Source organism: Falco rusticolus, chromosome 1 (genome assembly GCF_015220075.1).
Source record: "Falco rusticolus isolate bFalRus1 chromosome 1, bFalRus1.pri, whole genome shotgun sequence".
Lineage (NCBI taxonomy): Eukaryota > Metazoa > Chordata > Aves > Falconiformes > Falconidae > Falco > Falco rusticolus.
This window is the reverse complement of record NC_051187.1, coordinates 106856031-106882524: the sequence shown is the minus strand read 5'-3', so window position 1 is coordinate 106882524 and position 26494 is coordinate 106856031. Positions and strand designations below refer to the sequence as shown.

General features: G+C 38.8%; 1 long non-coding RNA gene across 1 annotated transcript in view; it reads right to left on the bottom strand.

Annotated features, from left to right (window-relative positions):
- Positions 1-1656: 1656 nt before the first annotated feature.
- The window catches only part of LOC119154445, a 35099-nt gene continuing 10261 nt past the window's right edge, over positions 1657-26494 (bottom strand). Inside the window, exons 4-5 of the long non-coding RNA XR_005106468.1 lie at positions 5327-5417; positions 1657-2541 (exon numbers count right to left, since the gene is read on the bottom strand). This is a non-coding gene — a long non-coding RNA (uncharacterized LOC119154445). The remainder of the gene's footprint in view (positions 2542-5326; positions 5418-26494) is intronic.

Genomic DNA, 26494 nt, shown 5'->3' with positions numbered 1-26494 from the left:
GCCAAGTCCATCACTAAACCATGTCCCTAAGCACTGCATCTATGCATTTTTTAAACACCTGAGGGATGGTGAATGAACCCCCTTCCTGGGCAGCCTGTTCCATCCTGGGCAGCCTGTTCCAATGCTTGACCACCTTTTCAGTGAAGAAGAAGAAATCCATGCAATCATGTGGGCAAATTACAGTGAAGCTCAGTGGGGACCATACAATAAAAGAGGATGGAAGTTTGGAATGGCTCAAATATTTGGAGGGGAGAGGACAGGATTGAAAACTGGGAGTAATGTGAGACAGAAAATCTTGCCAAAATATTTATGTGTGTCTGACCTAGGTAGGCTAGATCTTCAGATGAGAATCTGTTTGTAACCAGGGGCAGCTAATAAAAAGTAAAATTTATGGCTTTCTCATCGTAAACACTGTCCCAGATGTTCAACCACAAAGTACATAGGTTCACCACCTAACCAAATACGAGGAAGATCAATAAACCAACATCAGGGTATCCTTTTACCAGTAAAGGCAGAATATTTGACTAAAGAGCAAACAGTATATGATATCTCAAGTGACACACTAAAACTCTTACCATAAAATTATTGGGGATGTTCATATGAGAATTGCAATATGAAGACCAAACACCGTATTTTTTACTCTTCTCCTTTACAAGAGGAGTAACAGAGCAGGTCTTGAAACCTGGACAGGACTGATACTGTCCCTGATAGGTTATGAGAAGTTCATATAATGAGATAAAACCCCTAAAGGATGAAACATAGAATCATGCTGCCCTTTTATTTGTTCGGATGTAATTTCACATGGACTTTGATCTACACGCTAGCAATAATCTATTTCCTGAATTTCTGCACAAAGAATAACATTGGAATTACTGTACCTGTGACCCCAGTGCTGTACACCACAAAGTACTCTATCACAATCCTTCACTTCACCCATGAGCTGGTTTCCAGGCAGGCATTGCTGTCTTATGTATAAATCTGATTAATCACTGTGCACCCTTCACATTCTACAGCCAAGAACATCCAGAGCTTTAACTGTTGAAATACAAGATTTCCCTTGTTGCTTGCTGAGGAAGTCCAAAAAGCCTCAGCCTTAGCTCAAAATGCCTGTTGTCACTTGCAAATAAGCTTTCTGCTATTATTCATAAATTTTAGGGCTAGATGCATGAGTATGTTAATCCTCATGATAAAACAGCAATAAACTTGCAACCAGCAAAGGTGAATAGTCCCCGCAAATGATGGAAGACTAGAATAGATTTGTGAATGTTTATGTGGACCAAACTTCAATCTTTTGTAATATTTGCCAGCAGATAGTTTTCTGTTTGCCTTTTTCAGTGTTGAGGCTTATGACCTCTTGTTACATTTTACATAAAAATCAGACTTCCCTGCTATTGCTTATTATACACATTAGAGAATTTTTGCTACTGAATTTTCAGAGATCATTGATGATAGACAGGTTGAGTACATCTTGCCTCTAGTAAATTTGTGAGGATACCATATGCCTGGTCCTCCTAAACTGTCTTAGTGTTTTTGGCTCACAATGTAACGAGAATGAAAGATGACGACTTATTCCATGTGAGAGACCTTAAGAGTTTATTTGGAGGGAGGGGGGGGGGGGGGGGGAACGACACAGTTTTGGAAACACATAGATGTTGCAAATTTTGGTTCTGCTTTGCATAGGAGATAAATGAAATGCTTGTCATTTGCTGAAAAGCTAGAAATAAGCAGACTGAAAAGAATTACAAGAGTTGTCATCATTTCTCAAAGCTAAATTAGAAGATCAAACAATTTAGAGGGTTGATCAAGGTGTGCAGAGACACACTTTGGTTTTTTGGTTTGACTTTCTCATAAGCATAGCACAATTAGCTATTCTAATTGGTAATTTGCATCTCAGCTACTTTTCCCCATCCATACCCAATGATGCAGTATGATGAGGCTCAGGTTTTGAGCTCTAGCCCACTGTTTCTGGTTAGCCAGGGCTTGATTTCAAGAATTCGGCTTTCAAGGTCTACAGGTACACAGATGCAAGAGGTATTAATGTAGTTTTTGGACCGCAAGAATTGATTATACACTCTCTTTGTAGACATACATAGCTGATGAGTATTATTTATGTAAAAGGAATGCACTGGAGCAAGGGAAACTTGGAAAGTGTAAAATATTCCATATTCTTTTAGACCATTTTTGCATCTAATGCCAGGTGCAGTTTTAATAGTCACTTTCTAGCTACGTTATTTTCTTTTAATCACTTATACCCCAGCATAGAAAGGGTTGTTATAGCTTCCCACTTATGTGTTGATGAGTTTAATTTTATTTATTGTCATTGTATAATTTTTCATGGAAAGAAAAAATCACATCATTGTTTGAATAATTATATTCTGCAGCATTCTGTGGCAGTGATGTGAGGCTCCATCTTTTTCACTGTTACTGACATTACATTCCAGCATTATTTTATCAATATTTCAGTTGCTAACATTCAGTCCTGTAAGTGTTTATATGCATGAAGTATTCTTCATCAGTTGTATCTCACAGTGATCCTGTTACCTAAAAAGGAATGCAGACAATTTTGAATGGGAAGCCCAACAAATTGTTAGATCCCTTCTGCTTTCCTACTATATACTGCTGCTCAACACATCAGAAAAACATCTCTGGTCAGACCAAAGGTCCAGCTAGCTGAGTAGCACATGCTTAGGAAAACAAGGTATTTAGAGATCTATCCTTCCCTTCAGATGCCCTCTCAGGTCCTGGCGCTAAGTCACTCAAGAACCACCTGATGGCATCTAACCAGGCACCTCTTTTCTCTTATTGGAGCAAGTAGATTCAGGATGGAGTTTATTTTTCTGTGCTGAGATTTGTGAAGCCTGTCAATCTTCATGCTACTTCCTCTTAAGTGTAATAGCCTGACATGCGTTACATGCTCCTGACTGTGGAGACCAGTTCTGGTTGCACATAAAACTGATCTGTTGTGGGATTTGGGATAGGACACTTTTTGTTTCCTCTCATACCTAGTACTGGCATGGTGTTTAACATAAACAGGTTTCAGCTGAACCTCAGCATTCTTGTAGCAATAGTAGTAACACTGCACATTGCATTTCTTAACCAGTGAAAATAATTGCTAACATGGAACTCGGCCCCTTAGCTCTCCACAGTCAGCATCTATATCTTCTTCCACTACTCTTCTCCATGTTGACAACACTTCCTTTTACCCTGTTTCCTCTTTTTCCCCTATTTCTGCTGGTATCAGAGGTAGATATATACTGCCAAAAGCTAAATTTTCCAAGGTAAAAGAGGTTTTCTGGGATCTTGGTAGCAGATCTTTGCTTCTGGAATGAAGTAATTTTACTATCTTTATCCTATTACAAAAAAAAGATGGGACAAAGGGGATTTAAAGACAGCTGAAGCCTATAGAGAAGCTGCGAAGAGCCCACCTTTGCGTTGTATAGTAGGAACCCAGTAATCCACCACACTGGATTTACTCATAAAGTGGTTTTTTTTTTTCCATTTAGTTACAGTTTCAGCCTTTCCTTTAAAGACCACTGCTGTGTCTGTCTTCAATAGCCCATGTTTCTGGATCAAAACTTTCTTTTCTTCCTTGAAGGATACTGCTCTTTATTATGTCATTTGTAACAACAGAACTATTAGGCTAACGTAAATTTAGTCCAAATTTCACTTCCTTTCACGTTCCGTTTTTCCTGAAATGAAGTAGATGAGAAAAATACAGAAACTTCAATGGGAATAATCTTGCACAGATGGAGGGAACCCAGATGCATTTAGTAGAGCAGCTCTTTGTCAGTCAAAGGAGTCCAAAGGACAGATGTGTTGTTTGTTAATCATTCAGAAAACCCTTGTGATTAGGAACTCCTAGATCTCAAAAAGGCCAGCCAACTAAAAAGGATACACTGTGCTTCAACACTCATAGTAGCCCATTTGGGAGAATAAGACGATTCCTTGCCCAGAAGTAAGAACAATGTAAATAAGGTTATTATACCTAAAAATCAGAGTGCATGCCCTAGAGGATGAGGATATTTCAGTTCTATAAATCAGCTAGGAAGAGCTGGCAAAGTTCATTGTTCAACTGGCTTACAAATTTAACAAGAAGACTAGTGCAGACATTTCTTTGAGAGGCTTAAGGAAAAACAAAGGTAGAATCAAGCCAATTAATTAAAACATTATGAAAGGCAAGTGAAAGCCATTAGTAAAGAACCTGAAAGCAATACACTGTGATCCCCAGAGAGTATCCCCCAACTGTACAGAGTATAAGGGTGGAGGAAAAGCAGAGCATATCCAATGTGAGCTAACATAAATAAAAGCACAAAGTCATGTGGACTATAGAAAGGGTTTAGAAAATAAATGTCTCCATTTTATATAATTCATGTGATATCCTGGAATTTCTAACTCCTGTTACATTTAATCAATATCATAATAAAAATAAATTTTTATTATTAGTAATTATTTGTATTACTTAGGACATGATCCAAAATCAGGGACTCTAGTTGCTAAACAAACAAAGTATATAGCTGCTGTCCCCAAACATGGACAAATAATACAAAAAAAAGAAACTAAGATTAGTTAACAGTATGATCAATCATTTCAGCACATCTGCATACTTGCCTTCAATATTTCTGTAGACCTCATGACCAAGTATCAGAAGCTAAAGAACAGTTTTGAAGTGCCTTTGCTAATTCACAGGGAGATCCTTCTAAACATAAAAGACAACTTAGAAGAAAGCACAAGATGCTTGTCTGGAAGTCTGTGTAACAGGGGAAGATGCTCTCATGGGGAAATCAGTTTGGCAGAAGTAGCAAAGCAGTGATGGAGCAGTGGCTCACACGGTAACTGGAACAGAGAAGAGGAACAGAGTTGTTGAGCCAAGTTGATGGTAAAGCATTCAAGAATGGAAGCTAATGGAGAATGGCAAAGATTTAATTCTGGACTAAAGGAGACAACTGAATGTCCTTGTTGAGAGATTATCCAAGGTTAATATGTAGAAGGAAAAGATGAGGAAACCACAGGCACAACACCCCCACCTCTCCACCCCCCAGAAAAGGAGGAGGGAATTGGAGAGGATCTGCTTGGAGGATGTGCTGAGGGAGTAAATAAGGAAGTAGAAGAGAAATTAGGAGAAAACAGAGGCACAGCAGCCAGACCAGGCATAATCTCAAGCAGACAAGCACAGTTGGATGGGTCAAAGAGAAAAAGCAGGGACACTGGTCAGAGACACCACTAACTCTGGATAGAGCTTCAGTCACACAGAGTTATGAGGCAGCTGCAACAGCCACTGACAAAAACTGGGCTCAAATACGCACCATATTTAAGTATTGATACTCACTCACTGGTACTGCACAGCAGAATCATTCCTTTTTCTTGTTATTCTCAGGTATAAGGACTGACTGGGTATTGAACAGCTTTATGATCTGTCTCTGGGAGAACATAGCAACAGAAATGATACATGAACAGTAGGACCTTGGTTTGCAAAAAAACACGGATTAAAAAAAAAAATCTTTGTACACATTTTAGTAATTTTTTTCACTCCAAGTAAGCACTGAGCCCTGGAAATAAACAGATGAACACACCACTGACTGTGTCATAGGTAAATCCATTGGGAACAGTTTTCTTCTACCCTTTTTCTACAGATCTGAGTTAATTATTCACTGCAGGTTTTATTTGTTGTGCTTATTCTTCATGTCATGGCCTAAAATATTTCCTTAGTCTCTTAATCAGTCTGCCTCCTTACTGGTTGCTGCCCCTCCTTTTAGAAATTACTGTACATATCTCATTTGCAAAAACAATAAAAGATAACAGTTAGCAGTAGCAGGGGAAAAAAACCAACCAAACAGAAACAACTGGGAAGTTTCCTCCTCTCTAAAAATACTACAATGAGAATAAGTTCACTGTAGCATGTTACTGTAGATCATGAGCCTGCTCATTGTAGCACTGCACCTGAGGGATAAAAGTAGTTCTATAGGTCTGATCAACCAGAATTTAAAGTTTAGCTATTTTATTACACCAAATTAATCCACATATGAAGAGCTTGGAAAGATGTTAGAACATTTTATAATCAGTAATACTAATGTTCTCTCATTATGCATACAAAATATCCTGGACGATTATATATTCAGTACATTATTTTCTTGTTTTGATTTGTTAGGATAGACTAAAATCTCACTGTCTAGTATCTTCCACTGTTCTATATTTTCAATCTTCCCATCTCAGTTTTGTTGAGCTGAGAGTTACTGAACAAAGAGTAGGGAAAGAAATTCAAATTCCATTGTCTTCTACTCACAGAGGAAACAATCAACAAAAATTTGCACTTCCACATCAAACACCTTCACCCACGCTAGGTCCAAGGGCAGTGTAGTAATTTACAGCACACCCATGCATGCTCATGAAAAACATATTCTTTTTTGTGTGTGTGTCGGTTTTTCCATACACCGTTGAGGGTTTTGGACAGAATAATGTTTACAGCAGTAGTGAAACACAAAAAAACCCCACTGTGTTGACAAGTACAAAATTACATCAGCTAACATATCACCTGGTTACCCTTTTACAGTTTTTGAAAATGCGGAAGAGATTTGAGGAGCCACAAGCTACACAGCAGATATTCAAGTTTGCACCTCATGCTTAGCAAATCTGAGGCAAGGTTTTGATCCAAGGGAAACTGGGATTTAAAATGTTTGCCCAGAATGGCTAAGTGACTTCCCCACAGTCAGATCTAATGTGGGAGGCCCTCTACAGACAACATCATGAGTAAATCCAAAATGAAAAGAAGTATTCTTCCATTTACTTACCCACACTCTGCACTGAGTTTTTATAGATCAAATAATTTAAGTGCAGGTGAAGTTTTAAGAAAGTAAGTAAAAATTATTAGCTGTATATCGAGAATTATAGAAGAATGCAAAAAATTTTGATCATGGGATTTTGATCCTGCTAATTCATTTCAACATTTAGGTCCTCATCATTTCAGGCATAGCCTACACTAATCATACATGTTTAAGAAAAAAACTCATGTCAGGTAAGTATCATCTGCCAAGAACATGTATTTTTTAACATTCTTTAGCATGCAAGGAAATACTAGATTTCCATGAATTCACCGTTACGTTTTTACTAACAACTGTGGTGGATGTGGTGGACAGCAAGTAATAAGAGATAGGCCAGCACAAAAGTAAAATATGTGAACACATCGATTTATATAAACCAGCATTTGGCTATTACTGTTGGTTTTGAGGAGCAGTGTTGCCAGCTGTCACAAAATGCATAAACAGTTCATAATCTGTAATCGTTCCTTAGAAAGTTGGAAGACTATAAGGAACCAACTTTTCTTCCTCAAAATCTTCCATGGATCATGTTATTTAGTTCTAAAATGGACAGCTATTTCAGAAACCATATACCAAAAATACAGAGGAAAAAGTAAATTTCTCTGTTAAACCATTTTGCAGAGTAGTCTGGACAGTTAATTCTGGGCATCATGTCCTAAAAGGTAGCAACTGTTATAAAATACATAGGTCCAGTGTAAATTAAGTATATTGGCTTATTTAAATTTGTGAAATTAATCTAGGTCAGGTGACTTCACCAGATGAGTGTCTACTTCTGAGTGCCTTCACAACTTGTCATTCTTAATCCACGGATTAACTCAAAGCAAGCAAAACTGTACCAGTTAGGCAAATTCTACTGCTCCATAAAAGCAGAAAGTTTAGACTTCAATACAAGCTGAGCAACAGTAAACAAACATAAATCTTCACACTCTTCATGCCACTGTTGCTTATTGCCACAGGCCAGATTTCACCTCCTTCTGTTACATTACTTCAGAAGCCATATAGCTATGACAGTTCATAAGCATAAAGGACAATTTATGCCAGATGGGGAAAATAGCTTACGGATGAGCAGAGTCCAAGGGAAGACAAAAGGAAGCAAGGCCCTATGTGGCACAGATATACTTCACAGCAGAAATGCATCAGAACTTATATTCAGCAGAAAGTACAGAAACAAGGCAGGTTTGAACCTATGGAATCTACAGAAGGATGTAAGGACTGCCCTACTGACTCAGAACAAAGGGCCCATACTGTGCAGTGGGCTAACCTACAGTCGCTAAAAGACAGCAGGTAAACCTGGCCAGTTTTTCTGGCCCACACAGAATCATTAAAAATGGCTGAGGTTATCCTGTTCACCCCCTCTGCTCAAGCAGGGCCACCTAGAGCAGCCTGCCCAGGACCATGTCCAGACAGCTTTTGAATATCTCCAAGGAGGAAGACTCCACAACACCCCAGGCAACTTACTCCAGAGTTCAACCAAAGTGTTTCTTGTGTTCAGATGGAATCTCTTAATTTGTGCCTGCTGCTTCTTGTCCTGTCAGTAGACACTACTGAGAAGAGCCTGGCTCCATCTTCTATATTTCCTCCCATCAGGTTATTTATACACATTTGTAAGCCCCCTGATCCTTTTCTCTTCTCCAGTTGCAGCTCTCTCATCCTCTCTGCACATAAGAAATGCTTTAGTCCCTTAAACATTTTTGTAGCCCTTCACTGGACTTGGTCCAGTAAGTCCATGTAGAGACATGGACTGGGGAGGCCAGAACAAGACCCAGCACTCCAGATATGTCTCACCAGTGCTGAGTAAAGGGACCTCACCTGCTGAAAATACCCTGCCTAATGTAAATCAGGAGGCTGTTGACCTTCTTTGCTGTGATGTCACATCACTGGCTCATGTTCAGCTTATTGTCCACCAGAATGCTCAGGTCCTTCTCTGCAGAACTGCTTTCCAGCCAGTTGACCTGCAGTTTGTACTGGTGTCTGGGATTATTCCTCACCTGGCGAAGAACTTTGCACTTCCCTTTGTTGACCCCCATGAGGTTTCCTTCTGCCTGGTTCTCTACCCTGTCACAGTCCCTCTGAATGGCAGCAAACTCATCTGATGTATCAACTGCATAATTATCTGTGTGACTTTGTGCAATGATGTGGGCCCACTGAGGTTTTGTACAGTAGCATAATGACACCTTTTGTCTTGTTATCAATATTCTCTCAGGGATGCCCAACATGATGTTGATTGTTTTGGCTGGCATAGCACATTAAGCCAATGGTTTTGTGGAGCTGCCGATGATGGTAAGATCTCTCTTTCCTGAGTTATAACCTCCAGTTCTGAGTCCAGGATTATGTAAGTACAGTTTACTTTTTCCCAGATGCATAATCTTTCAGTAATTTACACTGACACTTTTCTGTCACTTTTTGCCAATCTATTTTGTCCCTATATATTTCTATAATGTAAGCATGGCATTTTGCTAGCTAAGCAGCTTAGTAGCAGCTACAGACTTGAAAATCTCACTGCTCTAGCCTCTTCTGCATGGTGCCCATGAAGACATGGAATAAAATTTTTGTTTGCACTTGTAATGGTTGAAGTAATCACCAAATGCTATCCTATGCTTTCTACCCTTTCACCAGCTTTCAGTCCATAAGCAGACTCTTTCTGCAATTCCATGGTGACTCAAGTGTCTTTAATAAACCTTTGTATGAAAGGTGGTCAAAAGCTTATTTAAAACCCAGTATGAAAATCCAGTACGTCCACTAGATCCACTTCAACCACATTCTTTTTTACATCCTTGGAGAACTCCAGTAAGCTAAAAAGTCAGGATTTCTGTTTAAAGATGCCGTGTTAACCTTAGCCAGACTGCTTTCCATGCATTCAGAAATCTTTTTTTTTATTATTATCTCCCATCTTGCCAGAGAAGAAAGTCAGAGTCAGTGGACTGTAATTCCCAGGATCGCATATAGCACACTTCCCTAGGTAGGATTTACAGTGGCAATCCACAGTCCCCTGGCAGTTACTCTTTGCTATGTAGTGAGGCTGTAATACTTCACTGACAGCTCTGTAATTTCACATTATCTATTCGTTGTGCAATGGTTTTCTAACGTTGAATCTAGGACACAAGAATACAGTGCTGAGTAGTTTTGCTCTGAAAATCAAGACTTTTTAAAAGAGTTTTGGGTTTCCAAGCCGATAAAACTAAACTTCAAACACTTATTACCACTCACAAGGTCATGGATGAAGGACAAACTACTTTCCAGAACTCCTCCAGTTTCCTGTCTCTTCTCATAACTATATTATGCAGCAAATGAAGGCTCCTAACAGTCATGGCATGAAAAAAATAGCAAACACAGGAAGATCACAGAAATAGTCAGACTATGCAACAGAGCTATTCAGAGTTGGTAGTTTTCCTTTGCAAAAGCTTGTGCAAACATTCTGTTCAATTTCATATCTGTGGGAGTTTGCATCCCCCACATCTAATTTTCAAAAACAAACTCACACAAACCCTTATTCTCATAATAAACACCCCCTGCTACATCTCACCTAAATTTTCCATGGAGCTGAGTTTAATAAAAGTTGGATTTAGCACCATTATTTGGATAAGACTTGTTGTAATGTTTCTGATAATCCTTTTATTCATCTGCACAGAGCGGCATAGAATTTGGTGTCATGACACTTCACATGACAAGAGTTCTAAAAAAAGATAATTTGAAGATGAGCTTAGTGATTCCAGCATATAACCCCCCCGCCTTTTGCAAAGGAGAAAAACCCCACTGTTCACACTAATGCCTTCTATGTGTAGTATCAGATGGAATAATTCTGGTAAAATACAACACAATGTTCAAAAATATTTTGTTTCCATGAACAAATTCTAGTTTCTGGACAATATACCTCAAATCAAATTTATCTGTGATGCTACCCATCACTACTGTGCCACATTCGACAATTTTTCTTACAGCAGCAGACATTCTTCAAATACTGAAAGGCAGGCAAAGTTTATAGGTGCTAACGTTCAGTTTTCAAATAGTTATAACTGTACTAAAGCTTAAGGTTTAGCATTTTTAGTTAACAACATTCTACCACACTGTGATCCAACCAAAGTAATCAATTACCAACGTAATCTGAGATCTTGCTCTTTGAAAATTATCCTGAGTATGACACAGTGCAGGAAAAAAAAAAAAAAAGATTTAAAGTTGTCTAGTATTATGATGACATTGCAAGGTCCTTTTCCTTTGTTACAAGTGCTTTAGAACAGCTTATTTATGAAAGTATGCACATCACAAACAACAGTGTTTCATGACAAGTATCACTGCTGAAAGACTTGGTTTACTCACGTTTGAACGTGTTCTCTCTGAAACTATAGCTCCTAGTTTTTCAGCCTTCTAAGTACAGTAGAAAGCACTATATTGTGTTTCTTTCACCAGAGACTTTGATAATGGAGCTCTCTGTTCATGCTTCCTTGCTGAAGTTTGCATTGCCTTAGGCTGATTTGGAAGGCCATCTGGAAATTGCAACTGATTAATTAGCTGTGAGCCTATGATGTGAAGAGGGCAGATGGAAGAACACAGTACTTCATTGCTCCCTACCCTGCAAGAGCTACCAGTCCAATACCTGATCCACATCAAGGTCCCAGTCTCTTTCCAGGAAGATTTAGAAAGATACAGATAAGCCTGCCACAGTAATTGTATTTCCTTAGCTGCTTTTTCTCCCAGCTCCGTTTACTGGAGATACCACTGACAAAGATGATGTCTAAAAACCATGAGAGAGGGGAGCTGTCAACAGTTTCTTCAGCAAAAGTTCTGGCTTGCAATCCACAGAACTTAGGCAAAACCAGCATGGTTTTACATTTATCGCTCCTAGATGTATTCCCAAATGCAAAAGCTGGGGTATTATAAACCTAAATTTTGTCTAGTAGAAAAAAGGCATTTGAGAATCCTCCTGGCCTGTGTGTATATACTGGATTCACTTGCACACATCACACATACACTCATAGTTACTGCCTATGATTTTCTGGCCAGAGATACAGAAACCCTTCACCAACATCCTGGTGTTGTAAATATCGCAACTTAAGTACTAAAAAGCAGTTTTAGACCAAGGAGGGGAAAGCTATTCAGCTTTACCTCCGCACCAAGCCTTTCACTTCCCCTCTCTCCATACACTCTAAGTGGGAAGGACAAGATGAAATTAATATCAAGTTAATCTTGCAGACATCTCTGAGAACAAAGACTTCCCCTCTAATGCTTTGGATAATGCTATCCTTGTGGTCAGCTTGAGTTTACAAAGTCAAAAGAGCTAGCTGATCCCTTTGGCCTAACAACTGCGTGAATAATGTTAATAAAAATAATACCCAAAAGACTGGAGATTAAAAAAAAATAAATTAAAAAAAATCACTCTGTTTTTCATTCTCCAGTTTAGGAAGTGAGGAAGGTCTGAAGACTAAAAGAGCACATGATAAAAATCTTAAAAATATTATTGCTATTGATAAGGTAATTACATTTTGGAGCTCCAGTCATGAACCACCACATTATCTAAGGTCTTAGGCAATCAAAGAGAAATATCTGATACAAGCAAAGTAAGAGAGACAGACATTACTTACTCCATTTAGAGGTATAACTATGCATGAACTACAAGTAATCAAGTGGCTCTTCATTTCTTACTGGATGCAATACAACATTGCAACAGATATCCTAATAAAGGAAGTCTAAGTTGGCTTACAAAGCACATTTACACAAAGCAAATTATTCTGTTGTTCTCTCCTTACTATTTTGTCAGATAATTTTGCTTGAAAATTAAGACAGATAAGCAAAGAGGTATCATATTTGATAAATAGCTTTTTCTGCACAAATAGTATCACAGCATACCAGCTTAAATTTAAGTCTCACTTCTTTCAGATTCATCGCTGATGAAATATATATGCATAAGCATCACTGAAAACTGTACTTCCACAGGTTTTCCAAGAAACCTGGTCATAAATAATGACTTTAACTTAAGATCAACAACATCAAATGCTTGCCAGAAGACGGCTGGTAAGACAGTGATGCAGAATTACAGCACATCTACAATTAAAGTCGAGACAATATTTAAGACATTAATTCTTCAATAAACATGTTTAAAAATACCTCATTGTACTTGGCTTAAAATGATATTTTGGTCCAGATCAAAATATAAGGCTCAGTATTTGTTCAGCATATTCTTTTTCTCTCTTTGCATTAGTAAAAAGCCCATGTTTTGAAACACTAAACTCCTGACTAGAGACAGAAAAAAGCTACCTGATGTCCACTCAAAAAAGTCCGTCCTTCCGTACTGAAAGCAGTCAACCTCTGCCTATTTTACCCTGTCATACTTGCTGACATCAGCCTTGCCATTTTCCATTTGTCAAACAGCCCACTGACTAGCTATTTTAAACTAATTCCAGGACTAGACCAAGGGAAAGAAAAAAACAGTATATTTGGCTTGCAAAAAATTTCCATCTCATTAATATTTTCAAAGTGGGTAAGTCTGAAGATCTCTTTTTTTTTTTTTTTTTCCTCAGTAGGAATGAGTCCATACATTAAAGCTCTTCAGTTCTTTTCTTGTCCATAACAAGGTGAGAAGTTCAAGGCTTCTGATACTAGCTAACAGTAATATATATGTATGCAAAACCTTGTTTACCTTTCCCTCCTATTCTTCTTTCCTCTTCTTCCTTCCCTAAACCACCTCAGTGCCCATGCCTTGACATGTTGAACTCCACAGGTTAGGCTGCTTTTGATTTGCGAGGAGAGTTACAATAGTTAATTACAGAGCACGGTCTTCTGTGACTCAAACATTTTGCATTTATAGGCTCTTGATATAGTCCAGAGCAAGAGGCTAACCCATATTTAATTTGTCCAACACGTTTCTGGTTAAAGTTCCATCAAATGGGTGACTGGAATCCCTCCGATTCAGCTGGAAAAGTCACTTTGAAGGAGGCGTTTATTAGCAACATTTGCCTCAGTCACAACAGGAGGCCCTGAGGGCCTGGGGAAAATCAGTGGTTGCTTATAATAGTCAAAACCAGCAATTCCCCACAGGATAAAGTGTCAATAATAGGTTAGATATTATTATTTGGAATTGATTTTACAGCAGGTATAAAATTAAAGAAAATGAGGCTGTTTCTTTAGGCAGCAAAGGTCTGTGCTTTGAAATGCCCTCTAGCCTGACCCCCGCAGCCCCAGCCCCAGGAACCGCAGGGAGGCTGCAGCAGGGCTTGCCTCCCAGCCAGTGTGCCCAGTGCAGCACAGCTGCTCCACATCGAGCATGATTAACATAGCTGAAGGCCCACAGCACTTAGCACAATTAAATCAACAGGCTGTAGCTCATTCCTCCAGCATGACAGGAAAAAGGCGCAAAACCCAGATGCCTTCGCTTTCTTCTATCTTTATGTTTGCTGGAGCGATTTTTGTGAGTGTTTAATCCTCTCTGCGGCCCAACATTCACACGGAAATTTAATGCATGTGGTTTTGACTGAAAAAGTCCCAAGCCAGAATATCATTAGCTCACAGTCTTTCAAGTGATATATTCAGCAGTTAATTCTAAGGGCCTTCTACATTAAAATAAGAAACATTTTCAGCAGTATTGTGAAGGAATGTACTGGGCAGCCTGTAACAATTAATACTTCTCATTTCTTGCAAATGGACACTGCAGAGCACCTCTACAGAGACCACCACAAACTCCTTTAGCAAAAGGAGCACTGTCAGGCTGCTGCATCTTGAGAAAAAGAGATTCTGTAATCTTCTACATTGTGTTACTCATGAGGTCTTTCACAGTGTTTTACTTTCTGGACTGTCCTGAACGAGAGAAGACAGCTTAGTAAGAGAGTCCTGCCACATCAGACAGAATGTATTACTATTGTAAATGCGACAAAAATTCTTTGCAGAACACAGCAAAGACCATCCTTAAATATCTATAGAATAAAAATGACCTTACTGGATAGCTGCATTAAACAAAAATGTGGATACATTCTCTCCCTTTAGCGTCCCAGCCAGGCGTGGTAAGCAAAAGTTGCTCTTGTTCAAGCCAACAGTTATTATCCTTTCTTGATTGTTTCACTGTCCCTACAAAATTTAATGGATACTGTTCTCAAAAGCATTAATGTTCAAATGTATCATGGAACTTAAGCTCCTCATTGACAAACACCTCTAAAATTCAGCCTAAGCTTAAGTCTTGAAATGCTATAGGCACTTAGAAGCCGAGTCTCAGTGGAACCCTGATACTCGTAACTCCTTTCTGAAAACAGACTGGCTCATAAATCATTGAACATTTTGTCCAAAACAAAGGCTACATTTTTGCCCTGTTGTAATCAGGTACAAATCCACTAGTCCAACTGGATTTATTCCCAGCAATATCAGGTCTAAGTTTCGCCAACCCTATGTAAAACACTTACTGTATAAAACTTACTTTCAATCCTGTCTTTTTCTTTTGAGGTAGTTGTGTGGATTCTCTTTTTTAGATTTTATTTTCCATCTTTATTCCCCTCTCTCTTTACCTCCTTCATACCTTCCTTTTACATTCTTCTCTTTTGTTAGTGTTTCTATCCTCATTCAGTGCTTCTGCATTGCCCCTTTTTAATAAGACTTCAAAAGTTATTTTTATGCCTGTTAAAACTGGGAAAGTAGGACTGAATCTCCTGATGAACACAGTATTTTGAAAGAAACCAGACTGTATCTAGAAAAGGTGATTTTTGTTTTCCTTTTTTTAAAAAAAAACAACTTTACTGCTTTACCAGTCTGGATAGGTCCTCTGGGTCTGAAGATGGAGACCATAGTGCTCTTGATGGAGAAGGTAAAAAGTGCACAGCCTCAGTGAAGAATAAGATGATGGAACATTTGTTCTGTCCACACCAAAATGCATTAGCCACAAAAATTTCTTCTAAACCTGTCAATACATTGCCTTTTTCTCAAGGGAATCAAATAAATGTTTGCATACAGGAGGTGTTTAGACAGATGTTAACAGCACATCACGGTTACTGACAGGGGCCTGTGAGCACCACAACCCACTGCAATGTTCTTGATGTTTGACAGCTTTGCATCAGCCTGTCACCCAGGTCTGTCCTGAGCTTTCACACCAGAGGTGGTTGGATCCAACAAAGAGTGGAGGAAAAGCTGAGAACTCTTTTTTCATACACATTTGGAAGTCCCAGCAATAAGAATGCCAATACAAAGTCTTGGTCATCCAGCACTGTTTAACAGAACTTGATGTGGCCTTTATTCTCATACTATTCACCTGTGTACAGAAAAAGTGTGTCTTGTACTTTCTCTGCTTTGAGTTGCAAACTAGTTGTTAAATCTTTGTGACAAATGTGCTCTTATTCAGTAGCAGGGACTGTTCTCAGTCTGTTGATACTTCAAGTATATCTTACATTCACCCTCATTCTCTTCCCTAAGCTGTCATCGGAATATGAATCTCAGAGCTGGGGGGACTTGCTAAATTTTCCTCACCGTGAGGTTTAGGCAGACTTTTCAGAAAACAGTGCTGGCATAAATACACATCTGACTTCAGTGCTACAATGCCTAGCTGGGATGAGAGCTGAAGTAAAAAATGGGTAGTTCCACAATTATGATACAAGTATCCTTCTACCATACACAGAAAGCAACAAAAAACCCGTCCCACCTTGCTCCCTCACTCCCCATTATCAGTGCATGTCCTCTACATTACAGAAAAAGAAACAGCCCTTACGGGACCATAATTTGATTTACATCATCACATAACCAATACATTAAATAGTTGTTGGAGATTATTTTTGCCATGTCCTTGGTGCAGTGCTTTCTGATGAAGTGTGCACAAAACACACATCTGGTCTGTAAAGCTATGGAAATGCTGCGTGAACCATATGGTAAGGGCTGATGAAAAAAGAGACCAAGTGAAATCTTCAAGCCTAAATACACTTGCCAAAGTTGGGGGTCAGATTCTGGTAATAGCCAGTACCAAGCTGGAATAATGTAATAACAAATGTGTGATGTTACATAGGTCCAAATATAGCAGGGGATTCCAGCGTGAAACCTAATGTGCCACACTTCATTAGGTGAAGCTTCTAACAATCATATGACACTTCTAAAAAAAAAAATTTATCAATACAACCCATGTCAGTGTGAAACTGTGTAAGTTTCCATGTGTCTTTTTACAAAAAGTACCAATTTAAACAGATTTTGCCACTTTTATGAAAAGAAGCTGCTAGGTTTCTACCTGGGATTAGGATGTCTGACTAACAAATCTTCAAAAATGCATTTTATGTTCATTGATATCCTTGAAGAGCTTTGCAACCAAATTTACACTTAAGTATCTCTAAATATGATATGAATCATTTTTCAAGTAAGATACTAAACTAGCTAGTTATATTAAAATACTTTGGAGTATTTTGGCTGTTTGGATTTGTGAAAGAGATAAACCAATAACAACTTTTGATTATGTAAAATCAGTGTCTTCTGGTGGCTTCGAAACTGTTACTTTTGATTATCAGTGCCAAGACTCAGGCACACCTTTTTAAGTTTTCAGTTTAATTTTACATATATGATTATTTCACTTTTATTTTTTACATAGGAGCAGGTAGCTGTGCTGAGTTCTGGTATTAATCACACATGGAAACAGAAAACCTGAAGTAAACCTGGTAGCATTTTAAGAATCCAGCTATTGTGAATTCATCTGGAATTCATTGAGCTACCCCTGGCTGTAATAAATTCATGCTGTATTAGTAGTAACATCACATATATGCTAATAAAATAATACTGATCTCAGTAGAACATCAGTTGACTCAAAGGATTAGTTTAAGATCAATTTTCTTTTAACTATGTTTTTAACATAGCTTTCTACTGAAGCACAGCTTCCCACAAGACAAAAAGACAAAAAAGATCAGAAGAAAAACATGCATAAGAAAATACACAATGTCATTTTTGTCTCCTTAGGGAAGATACAAAAAGCATTAGAATCATATAGTCTATCCCCCATGTAAACAAATACACTGTGCTTATTTATAAAATAATTTTCTCTGTAGGAAACAAAACATTCAACACTACAAAAGTGAACATGTGTAGATTCAAGAGAAGTATTAAGACGCATCCAAGTAAAAATTATGTAGCTCACTTAAAATGAAAAAATGATGCAAAAAATCTGTCTGTAAAGAAGTACTGAGCAGTATCATCTGCACATTTCTGCTTTGTCAGGCATGCTAAATAAGAGAACACAAATAACATGCAGAAGATGGCACTGGTACCAGCTGCATGACTGGGATATCGTAAGTAATGGAAAAACAACAGCTTGGATACTCTGTGTTGGAAAGGGAAGATGTACTTAACTGTTTGCTATGTCTTGTGAGCTCCAACAGAAACACCAATGTGACTAGCGTTACCCCTTTGCAACTTGGGTCCTGTTCACCTAAAAATTTATACTTCTTTCCTTAGATGGCTAAGATGAACAGGCTGATCAGACATCAAGGCTCACATCCACTTAATATAATCAATCAGCACGTCTAAGACCAATGAGAAAAAACAACAGGTCTTCCCGAGTCTACTGATTCAGCATCACTCAATAAAGGATAAAAAGTAAAAATAAAGAACTGGTAAGCTCACTGCTGCTCATGTTTTTATGCCAGCCTCAGTAATGTCATGATTCAATGCTATGCCAAAGGAACAGTGAAATGCAACCACAGAGAAAGAAACAAATGTGTCTAAAAAGAGACCTTGTCTCCTAACCAGCCAACAGCCAACTAAATGTGCAGGTACACAATTAAAAGCATATGAGTGAGAATTTTGTTGAAAAAAATCTTGCAATTCCAACTTATATTTCTATCTACTCTCCTCTAGAGAACCTGGAGGGGGCAGGGGGAAAAGGCATCTCTCTTTTTCCCTGTACTTTGAAAATAGCCTGGCTTTCTTCATTTTTTTTTTCAGAGAAAGAAACCACTGCAGGGAAAGGGGAAGGGGGGAATAGATAAATAGGGGATACCTGGTTTGGACAATTCTACTTTTCTCAGATAGTATATTCCACCTATGGACAGCAAGCCTTAGAAATCATCAACATTCCTTATATCAAACAGCTGCACTTTCTTATCCTTTTATTTCAGATTATCTTCCTCCCTGGTTCTATGAATCAACAGCAGAAACAGCTCTTAGCAGATTTTAGGGCTGTGATCATAAAAAAAAAATAGTCTGAAGACCTAAATCAGAATTCTTTCTTTCTTAAGAAGCAAGATTTACACATTCACGTATCATCCGTGCATTCATGTTTGAGCCATCCCTCTCTAACTTTAAAGCTCCACCAGCCTCCTTCAAACAGATTTATCATAACAGTAGAGATCTCAAAAGATGTTAAATTTCTACAGTTTTCAGGAATGAAGAGAAAACGTAACCATGTGGGAAATGAATTATATCTCCCAGCCCTTTGTAGACCATCAGATAATCACACAGGAGGGTATTACAAATGTCCTAAATGCAGAAAAAGGTTGAAGGAGGTCTGCAGTTTAGCAGACCTCAGTGAATCAATCCATTTCCAAGCCATGCTCTTAGTCCTGTGGATTTTTCTAGAATCCTCTTCTATTTCATGCGTCTCATTCCTCTTCTCCTTTCAGATTAGCTGGCAATGCTTCCACGGATGCAGTTCTTACAGTAAGATACTTACAGTATCATCACTTTCACAGTGACTTTAATTTTAATAATCATAAGGTATAGCAAGATATAACAACTTAAAACTTCCCACTATGCAAATTTAACAACAGCTTTTATTCCTGTAGGTCACCTATCTACTGCTCTAAACTTACATTTGTGTAAACCTTTTAATCAGCTTCCAAATGCAAAAAAAATATATTCAGGCAATCTATGCCTACAGGACATGTGGCCTACTCTAAGCTCTGAAAAACAACACTGAAAGTGAAATGGACAGAAATGGGACAAACGGAGGAAACATGCAGAGACAAGGAAGAAAGAGGAAAGGCAAATGGGAACCCAGGCTTGCCTCTGTCCTCTTCAGAGATAAGGCAGCAGAAACCCCGTTTTGTTTATTTTTTTCCAAAATTAGTTATCTGATGGAGGCAATACTTTGTACTGATCTATTTTTCACTTGCAGTTACTTCAAATACTGAGGTATCGGTATCTCTTCACATATTCCGCATTCCTTAGTGCTTGTCTCAGTATTCACAACTATCCTTCTGTTGTGGTCCTAACCATATTCTGAATTTCAGTGCATGACCAGGAAGTTCCACTCCCTCAGTGGCATCGTTATGATAAAGCTTGCATTTAAGGGAAGTATCACAGTAACAAATGCTGTGGCTTTATACTACTCATCTACTACATTTCTGCAAAAAAGCTCAACAGGGAGGTCTGCCAAGTGTCCCCTAGGATAGCCTTTGTGTAAAAAGGAGTACTTTGGAAGTTAATTAGACACAATCTGGTTTTTATACTGAGTTTAAAAAAAACAATTAGAGTTAATGGGAATTCATATGATTCTCATTCAGATTTGTTTGACATGGTTACTGTTATAATTCAGTTTTTCATAGCAAAACAGCAAAATGGACATTAAAAGTGACGGAACAGTGAAAGAATCCCAACTCCCTGGAATTCAATTTTCTTACAGCAAACCTACCCCTTGTGTAGGAGTTGTGAATGCACTGGGGATTAATTAAACAGCGTAAGAAAGATATACTGAACATATGGACACAACAGCACTACAGAACTTGCTAACATTTCCCAAACCATTCAAGCAGGGAAAGGAGACCTCCTTTGTGGAGCAAGCTGTCTCCTAGCATGTGTGAAAAAGACCATTGTTACATTGCCTTCCTCAAGCACAGCCAACAGCGAGGACAACAGCAACAGCCTCCCTTTGAAGACACACACGCTCAGGAGATTAACTGAACTAGAAGCGGCAGAAACTATTAGCGGCCACCAACCAAATTATATAATTAGGTTTCCAAATAGTACAGCACTTTGATCACAAGGGCTACGCTGTGCAGCAGAGAGCAGGGAAGAGTTCCTTGAACCAAATCTAACAGATTCCCATGCTTCAACAATGGGCCAGTGCAGTACTATTATCCCTGAACCCCAGCTGCAACTGGATCCATAACAGATCCCCAAGTCTATTTTAGGACAGGTATCTGCTTTTGTTTGCAAACCACCTATTGTCAGGCAAGGAGAAGAGGCTGTGCATGCTGTGGACAGCCAGGATGGGGCTATGAATAAAACTGGAGTAATGCCACAGGAAGTGGGACTCTGGAAAGAGGTTAGTGCTGAGCTGGGACACCTGGCACTACAGATACCTTGCACTCCAGGGACCACTTTACCTACCCCACTTTAGCAGAGGTTTAGCACCACACTAGGATAGTAATAGGCTCTGCAAGGGTAGCACAGATCCCAGACTAATTTTGACACTGAACAGTAAGTCGAATCAAAGGTTTCTCCTCTTCTTCCCCTCCTCCAATGAAAACAGTTATTTTGGCTCAAAATGTTCACGGAGGAGAGTTCTCATGGGTAACATTTTGTCTTTCTTAAGAAAAAAAAAGACATAAATCACTAGATTATTTTATTATAGGCTTTTCTCCACCTTCCTCACATTGAAATGGTTATTTAAAATGTTTTGATGAGCTTCAATTTAGTGCCATGTTTTTAAGTGCCATGTAAAGGTAAAATAAAATAATAATAAAATTTAAGACAATAATAATGAAAAACTACCAATTCACACTTACATATTTTTTTCTAAACTGCAGCAAGAAACCAAACAGTCTGGAAGCTATGTCCAGCTATCCTGGACAGAAGGTATGCCATTGTAAGATGTTAATATTTCTGTCCTTGTGCTAATACAGTCACTTGTCCAGGACTAGCAGAAAGCAAATTATTCTGTATTTCTGAAGTGCCACATAAAAATTGCCAGCTCTGGATGGATCTTGTGTAGTCTTGTGTGTTGCACACCCACAACTCACCCCCTCTGAAGCCTCTTACTCCCCCTGATGAAATGTCCACCTCGTCAGTCCCAGCAACTGAAACACTAGTAGCTCTGAAAAGGCCCTTTCTCAGACAAATGCCTTCTAACCAGGACAACACAAACACTGGGGCAGTGTACACAGCCCTTTACCTTTGCTGCTCTTAAATATGATTCCCATCTGGAATGTGCTCTACTGGAATGCTTTGGAATCCTATTCAATCATTACTGGGGAAACTACCCCTTTGTTTTCACTTCAGTCCCTACCTACCTACTTATTGTTCCTATTCATAGAGCTTGATGGCAAATGATTAAATGCAAAAAAAAAAAAAAGTTTCTGTCAAAATGCTTGCTGGATTAAATAAACATTACATTTTGATGAAAAATGAAATCCCATTAAGTTCCAATGTCATTAACCTCAAATCTTTCACTTTTTTCACTGACATTTTCACATAACTGTATCTTCTGGCAATACTGTATTTAGCCAGAGAACTTCCAGCTAAATCTAGGTCTTAATCTGTCTCAGAAGCACTGACTTCGTACTCCAAAACTCTCCTACATTTTCCATGAATCTAATATATGTGTTTACAATACACTTTATAATCCACATAGGTTTACATGATCATGGTAAATTTTGATGTGATGAGCACAAAAATTATTTTTCTTGCAATCTACCCAGTAAAAACTTTTCAAAAGATACATATCTCAAAAAGTGTGCTTTAATTTAATTTCATGTAGATCAGAAGTTAAGAATAACTTCAGTAGACCTTCCTACAGAAGCAAAAATCTTGGGTTTATTCCAGTTACCATGTCTGGATCCAGACATTTGTACAGACTTCTGTATTAGAAGTTCATAATCTTCTGATTCTCCCCACTCCCTCCTTGATTAAGTACCTCCTGATAGACAAAATTTCCTGTAACTTTTCACAGGCCACATAATAACAAACTCAGACTACCGATTATTCTGTGCATTATAATACTGTACTTTCCTTGGACTGTGTTCTTGAGCCAGAATCAGACTTAAATTGTGTGACCTCTTTTAATAATACCAACACCAAACACTCCCTACAGGGTTCTAGAAATACCAGCTTCACAGCATTTACTAGACAGTTCCAACCATCTTCACACACTCATGGAATGACTGGGGGGTTTTACAACTGTCGGTTATAACTATTTCTATCAAATGCAGACCCAAAATACGGTGAATCATGACTAACTTTCAACTTTAGTCTTCAGTTCACAATGGCAAGATCCGCTGGCGCTCTAATAAAAGTGGCACATGATGCCATCTATCATATTCCAATATGCAAATACATGCTCAGTGGATTTGTAATTTGGAATTTTTGTAATTTTAGGGAAACACCTAAGAACATTTTCCATGAAATTGTCACTTCAAAAGTGTTAATTTCATGTAAACATGGAACAAAAAAATCAAGCAACCTGGAATTCGTGGAATATACAGCAATCAAATGAAAGCTGCAGTCTGCTTGTACAGGAGAATAATCAAGAAACAAAGCATTCAATATGGGATATCACTCAGAACAGCACATGAAACAATGTTTTTTCACAAAAACCACTCTGTTCGCACCACACCAAAATATTCTTTTAAAGTGGATTTACATACTGAACACTAACTCAGGAAAAATCAAACAATTAGACTCTTATCCTTGTGCATGTAGGTAATTTCATTAACATTCACTATGGCAAAGAGTGTTTCAATCTCAATATTTACTCTATAAGACTGATCTCTGCATTAATAAAACTAAGCTTGAGGCTCGTCCTATCTGAATGCCTCTATTCCTGACCCTCCTTTCAACATTAATATCCAAATAGATTTACGAGCAAGCTGATCTCCTCTAGAATGAAATATATCCAGACAAGCTGAACATAAAGAGGAGAAGAAAATACTCTTTCTCTGCAGGAAATACATAATGCACCTTTTACAGCATTCACTGTAAAGCAGGCTGATGTGCTAGGCTCGTATACTGATAAAAAGCTGCTGTTTCAATCACTTTTAAACAGAAACTATATGAGCACCAGCATAATTTATTGACAATTAAATACATTTACTAAAGCTTCCAGTTTGGATAACTTATAAAAACTAAGAGAAATACCATGTTTCAAATATCATCTATTCTTATTGTTTCTTGTGAGTTACTGAGAGACATCTGGCTTCACAGGTATTGTGCCAAAGCCTGTTACTGTTTATATGAATGTAAACATGGTTTAACTATACTGGTTTCATTGTGTAACTGAGCTTGCCTTGCTGAATGTTCCCATAGAGGAGAAATGAGATATTAAGCATCATTCCTGAAGGTATTACGATGTGAATTTCGTCATGTCATGACAAAGGCTGCAGGCTTTCACTCCTTAATAATCACATGTAATGTTATATTTGCTGTGTTAACTTACCCAAGTGTTCAGGAGAAAGGAGAGACTTAGAGACAGAGGATGGTCAAGCCCAAACCCTCACTATCAAACCACCACTCACATACTCCATTACACAACCAGTTAGGATTCTTGCCACCACTGAGACACTGGAAAGGTGAGGAGTTCTGTTTGGCATTTTGTTTTCTTGGACAGAAGCAGCCAAAGATTTCTTCACTTTACAAAGATGCCAGACTTTGCTGTCGACCTTCCCACCACCAGGTGCTGAAAGCAGCAGAACCACCGTGCTGTCATTGACAAGGAAGACGTCACTGATCATCTCTGAAGAAAAACAGGTGCATCTGGCAGGCTTAACTCTTCTGTGGATCCCTGAGGCTTCCCCTGTTCTGCCAAATTTTATGAGAAAACGAAGAGACTCCAAGTGTTTCTATGGTGTGTAGGAAATGGCTGGGGCTGTGAACCCTTAAATACATCCAAGAGACAAAGGAGACTGCTTAGTCCCAGAGCCTTTGTGCCCAAAGCCCTTAAGATACCTATGGCGCACAATGCCCTAAGAAAGAAATCGCAGCGCTCACAGAAAAGAGACACAAAATTAAAAAAACCCAATCCAATAGGATTTTGAGAATTCCTCCTTAGAGAAAAAAAAAATGTTTGGTAAAGCTCTTTATCCAGAGCTTTCTTGTAACATTTTCATTAGTGGTCTGGGCCATGGGGCAGGGTGTACCCTCAACAAGTTTGCTGATGATACAAAGCTGGGAGGAGTGCCTGATGCACCACACGGCCATGACAGGCTGGAGAAATGGGCTGACAGGAACTTCGTGAAGTTCAAGAAGAGGCTACGCAAAGTCCCGCACTCATGAAAGATTAAACTAACCCCCATGCACCAGGACATGCTGGGGGCCAACTAGCTAGAAAGCAGCTGTGGAGAAAAGGATCTGGACACCAGGTTGAACACAAGGCAGCAGTATGCCCTTGCCACAAAGAAGGCCAACGGTATCCTGGCCTGCACTAGGAAGAGTGTTGCAGCAAGCTGAGGGAGAAGATCCTCTACTTGGCACTGGTGAGGCCACACCTGGAATACTGCATCCAGTTCTGAGCTCCCCAGTACAAGTGAAAAATGGAGCTACTGGAGAGAGTCCAGCAACAGGCCACTAGGATGATGAAGGGACTGGGGCATCTCTCCTATGAGGAAAAGCTGAGAGAGCCAGGACTGTTTACCCTAGAGAAGATCTCCATCCCTGGAGATATTCAGGAGTCGTCTGGACATGATCCTAGGAAACCTGCTCTACGTGACCCTGCTTGAGCAGGGGGGTTGGACTAGATGACCTCCAGAGGTCCCTTCCAACCTCAACCATTCTGTGGTTCTATATCTCCTTCAAAGTGCTAGAAATAACATGTGTTATGAATAAGTACATATTGAATTACATGTGTAACCTTTTCACTTCTATTACCTGAAAAAAGCATCAGAGAAAAAGGGAACCAAATCCACCAGAGTGTGTTGTGTGTATACATATATTCGTATATATAAAACCATGTCTGAGAGAGAGTAATACAAAAGCATATAACACTGTAAATACAAATGAGGAATATTTGAAACTTGTCTTACTCATGACTATTTCACTGCCACACACCATGTAAATTTATGCCTTTCCTGGTTTCTTACTTTATTCAGAACTTTGTTTTTAATTTTCCTCAGATATAGACAGATTTGGATGATTTATAAAATCTGCCAGCAAGCTGTTGCCAATTTTAGCATATACATGATTTAGACCTGGTTTTAGTTTAATTGACATTTTGCTTATTTAAAACACAAAAATTGGACACCGAGGAAAAAGCACTCACTTTTAACAGGATCATGGAAATATTAGCAACAGCAGTCCATAAATCACTAAAAATTATTTTTAGATTCCCAGAGAACGAACAGCCAGTGTGTCAAATAGAATGAAGGTTGGATGGGGAAGGAACATGTTTTCCTGGGAACAATTATTTAGCTTCACAAAAGCAAATCCAGTTATAAAGGGCAGTTCTATTCTACCAAGACAAATTAGGAAGAAATTCTTTATCATGAGGATGGTGAGGCGCTGGCACAGGTTGCCCAGAGCAGCTGTGGATGGCCCCTCACTGGAGTGCTCAAGGCCGGGTTGGACGGGGCTCTGAGTAGCCTGGTCTAGTGGAAGGTCCCCCTGCCCATGGCAGGGGGCTGGAACTAGGTGATCTTTAAGGTCCCTTCCAGTCCAAACCATTCTATGATTCTATGCTAAGCACAGTTTCTAGTGTTCCACTTAATACATTAAACCAAATATAAGAAAATTAATTCTCAAGCACATGAATAAGTAACAATACCTTTATCAAATACAAGACAAAACTGGGTCCATAAAAATCTGAATTTAGTGCTGTT